Genomic DNA, 4,663 nt, shown 5'->3' with positions numbered 1-4,663 from the left:
TAACTATTGAATTTGTTGTTTGTTTTGGGTTAGGGGTGTTAAGGTTTTCATGTTTTGTTGAGGTGCAGGGGAATTGATGATGTGGTGGTGAGAATGATGTATGGGGAGTAGAACTACCAGGAGGATTGTTGTTGTTGAGGATGACAAGGGAGCTGAAAGAGTAATGCCGAGCTTCAATTCTGAGTTAACCAATTCCAATTCATGGTAAATTTTGTCTTTGCAATAGTTCCTTGATAGGGTTTGCATATGTGGAGAAATCTTGTTCATCTGTTCAATCATTTTCTTTACTTTCTGCAGAATTTTCGTTGTGAATGCTTTGTTTTACTTATTAGTTGCTCACTCGTGTGGTACACAAGATGTTTGTTGTGGTTTTACATTGAGATGTTTTTATTAGCCCTTTAATGATGTTGGATGATACTTAGAATATTTATAACATTTTGATATTTGTGGCTGCTTGGTTTTCTTTATTTATGAATAAGGAATAAAATACTAAAAGGGTGATACTTAGAATATTTTTTTATTTTTATTTTTTTGGGTCAGCAAAAAAGATAAATATATATATATATATATATATATATATATATATATATATATATATATATGGTTAGAGGTACCGTGATTACAATAAAATCCAGATAAATGGTTTCCAAGCCAGACTAGACAGTTGACAGCAGTCTTGTTGGGTACCAAACTAGACAGCTTGGTTATACAACTATCAATACACTATGACTGCTACACTTGTCTAAAAACAAAAGTCTCTCTAAGGTTAGATGACCACTGATTGTAATGAGATATAAAATCTTTCTCATAGTTTCTGAGCCACGTCCAAAGTAAAAATAGGGAGTCCTCCATCAGTTTGTTTCCGTTGAAAGTCCCACTTGATAATATAATCTTGTTCCTCAACTGCCATACAGACCATGTAAGAGCCACCCACCAAGACCATGTTGCATAATCATGAACCAGAACCATGATACAATCCATGAGTGCATGGTCTCCAACATCGTGCAACAACTACAACCATGACATAATCATGTGAATTCCTGTCTTGGGCTGTTTTCTCCCTCTATAATTACTTAAGCATAGTATCCTGACCTTTACTTTATGGGATCTGTAGTAGCATTAAATTTGTAGTGTTCAGAATTTGTGCAGGCTTTCAAGTAGAGGTTTTTTCTTGATCATTGGGGATAGATAACAATAAGTAGATATGAAGTTCATGAAACTTGGAACAAGGCCAGATACTTTCTATAGTGAACAAGCTACCAGGTATTTATTTGATCTTTGGCCCAAGAGTGGTACAAAACCTATTAAAATGAGTATTTTTTAGATATAAGGACTAAAATGTATAGATACAGAGACAAAATAAATAAGGAATTGAGGGGGAATAAATGTTCAATGTGTTCTTATTTTTTTTTCTTTTACTTTACAAATCTCCTAAAGCACCATGTACTACGTTATTTCTTCATTTCCATATCTAAACATTCAGAACCTACTCGCAGATGATATGGAGGAGAGAGAGCCGCTAAAATTCCCGACAAAATATAACATTCAAATGGGCATGAGGTGGCTGATTAAGGTAGCCAGTCAGGGGATTCATTGGTGTTAATTTAAGTATCATTTTAATCATTTTTAGATTCTTAACAGGGAGTATAGATGTTTTGTGTTTTACATTTTTAGTACAATTAATGTGTAAGTCTGACTGAGTAAGGCTTTGTTTGTTATTGTTCTTGTTGTTGTTTGTCGTGAGTGATCCGTGTTTGGTAGATTGATGAATTTCAGTTGCCTGCTGATCTGTGTAGTTAATGTCATCCGGTAAGATAAATAAAAGTTGTGTTGTTGTGTGTGGTAGAGTAATTGGTGTAGTGATTTTTGTGGTGAAAGTTTTGTAGCTCTGGCTAGTGTACATACTTTTTGTTTTAGTTTTTGAATTTTGAAGTGTGACCAGGTGGTTTAAGTGCAACTTGTGTAAGTGATGTTTTGGGGCAAGTGTTCCTGAATTCTAAACGCTAGTTTAGTATTGAGTTTGAGGAATGAATATTGGTTTAAGTGCATGTTTTATGTCTCACCTTGTGCCTGTTTTATTTCTCACCTTGTGCCTGTTTTAAACCATTTATTGACTACTTATTTTGTTCTCCAGACTGTTTAGATAGGCAGTTGGGACCGAGGCTTCTTGGGAGGACTGATGATTCAGGGGTAAATAACAGGTTGGTCAATGCTTTATTATTTTGGCTGTTTGTGCAAGATTTACATACAAAACTACTTCATACCAGGATCCTGTTGTAGAGGTGAATTAATTATTACCCTCTCTTTGCTGCCTGTGTGGTTGGAGATACAACATGCTTGCAGTGTTCAGTTAGTAGCTTCTGAATTCTGATATTGATCACTTGCAATGTTCATGCTGCCTCTGTAGTTTTAGAGATATTTGTTATTATGCATAATTTATTTTTCTTTAAATTCATCAGATCTATCTTCTTTCCCTCACTCCTATGTTGGAAATAGAAGTCATGTAAAGCTGTTTAATCTGTTTGCATGCTCCTGATTATGAGATGTATACTGAAATTATAACCTAGATTAACTATGAGCGTGCTGATATAATCATCTTGAAATTGAAGATGACCATAGCAAGTTGTAATTCATTGATTTGAATATTTCCTCTACTTCCAGTGAGCCCTGATTGTCTTCTCCAGCAAAGCTCAACTGTAGAAGATTCAATTTCTTTCAAATTTTCTTATGGTATAACTGAATCAGTTCCATGCTCATACACTGAATTTGCCGAGTGACTGGTGCTGCCGCAGTATAAAAATTTACCTGACACAGAGGTAAGCATCATTCTTTCTTTTCAACATCAGCTTTCAACTTTTTATCATAATTCTTATCTTCGGTTGTTGATGATTAGGACTAATTTTATGACCAGTTTTTTTGGTTACTGGTGAAATTGTGGACTACTTTAGGAATTTGAATGACCTTCTAATATAATATGTATTGTAAGACATTTTTCTGAAGGATTTACTGATCCTTGTTTTGTTTTTAACTAATGGAGCAGGTTAAAGAGTTCCATAGAAGAGATGGTTTTGAGGTAGCAAGTGCTGACAAGATGGCTAAGTCATGCATGGTTTATTTTGAAATGCATCTATCCCTAAGGAAAAAAATAATTACAAAAGCTTTTAATGGTAGTTATAGTATCTACAAGGAAACTTTTTGTAACCAGGTCTATTGCCTTTTTGTTTGAGTAACTGGACATGCAGGTACAATAATTGTTGTTGAAGATGACAAGGGAGCTGAAAGAGGAATGTCGAGCTTCAATTCTGAGTTACCCAATTCCAATTCATGGTAAATTTTGTCTTTGCAATAGTTCTTGGATTAGGCTTTGCATATGTGGAAAAATCTTGTTCATTTGTTCAATCATTTTCTTTACTTTCTACTGAATTTTTGTTGTGAAAGCTTTGTTTTACTTATTAGTTGCTCACTCGTGTGGTACATAAGATGTTTGTTGTGGTTTTACATTGAGATGTTTTAATTAGCCCTTTAATGATGTTGGATGATAATTAGAATATTTATAGCATTGTGATATTTGTGGTTGCTTGGTTTTCTTTGTTTATGAATAAGGAATAAAATACTAAAAGGGTGATACTTAGAATATTTATAACATTGTCCTATTTATAAACAGGGTTGAGGATGTTACAAGAGTTTGGGATCCTTGCTGACTAGTGACTAGGGTTGAGGATTTTACCAAGAATTGAAGACCGTTGCTGCTAGAATGTATGCAGCTTTTCTTTGTAAATGAATTTGAGCTAGTTGTAAGATTGTCACAATAGTTTTCCTAGCTATAGGAATTTGTTGGTTTTGAGCCAATTGATGACAATCATAATCTTCCAGGCTGAGAGGTAGTTGATTTGTTGTCTCTTTTGATGTGTAGGTCAAGGTAAAGAGAAACGTTGTTAATTAGTATCCTTTTAAGGTAAAAAAAAAAGGAAGATTTTACGTATAAGCAGAGCTTCACAACGGTACGTAGCATTTATGATTTAACTGTTTGTTGGGTTGACTTGGTTTTCTTCAGTTTTGTAGAAGGTACTAAGATGTAGGCATGCTAGATCCTTATTGCTTGACTGTTGACTATGCAATCATTCTGGTGATACTGATTTCATATGGCTTATACTCATTTCAAGCTTTCTGGTAATACTCATTTCATAATGGCACTTAAAATATTTTCAGTTGGATGGAAAGGCTACTTGTGTGTTACTGATTTCATATGGCTTATACTCAATTGGATGGAAAGGCTACTTAAAATTTTTTGTTTTTCTACTCTACTCTAGGTCCATTCTAGGTTTCTCTTTGAATCCTTGTTTGCTTTTGTGTGCTTTTCATTGCTTTAATTATTGAATAATCCTTGAAAATTTGTCTTGTTAAAACTCTATTGGTTTAGCTTTCATTTCATTTTTTTTTGTCTTTGCTTATTGTTTGTCTCTTTGTTTCCTTACTTGTGATTTGTCATATAGGGAATTGGAAAGGAGGATTGATGTCATACCTTGAAGAATTTGAGTCAAGAAGCAAGGGGTCAACCACCTTAAGCGCTATTGACTAAGAAGCACTCCAAATTGAGTGAAACACCAAGATAGATAGCCACCACAATTGAGGACTTTTTTGTTTGTATTTTGTAATGACCAAT

At 34.2% G+C, this 4,663-nt stretch overlaps 1 long non-coding RNA gene across 5 annotated transcripts; it reads left to right on the top strand.

The window, feature by feature from the left end:
* Positions 1-58: 58 nt before the first annotated feature.
* On the top strand, positions 59-4,657 carry LOC102664966 (uncharacterized). 5 transcript variants are annotated; one of them, XR_005892129.1, is made up of 8 exons: positions 59-204; positions 2,135-2,201; positions 2,662-2,816; positions 3,041-3,327; positions 3,665-3,756; positions 3,914-3,919; positions 4,055-4,310; positions 4,494-4,657. It is a non-coding gene; the product is annotated as an uncharacterized lncRNA (long non-coding RNA). The 5 variants fall into 5 exon arrangements; XR_005892128.1 differs by having other exon boundaries at positions 4,055-4,321; XR_005892131.1 differs by having other exon boundaries at positions 61-204; positions 4,055-4,126.
* Positions 4,658-4,663: the final 6 nt, after the last annotated feature.

This window comes from Glycine max, chromosome 6 (genome assembly GCF_000004515.6).
Source record: "Glycine max cultivar Williams 82 chromosome 6, Glycine_max_v4.0, whole genome shotgun sequence".
NCBI lineage: Eukaryota > Viridiplantae > Streptophyta > Magnoliopsida > Fabales > Fabaceae > Glycine > Glycine max.
Note: the sequence above shows the minus strand (reverse complement) of the source record. Positions and strands in the feature narration are given on the sequence as shown.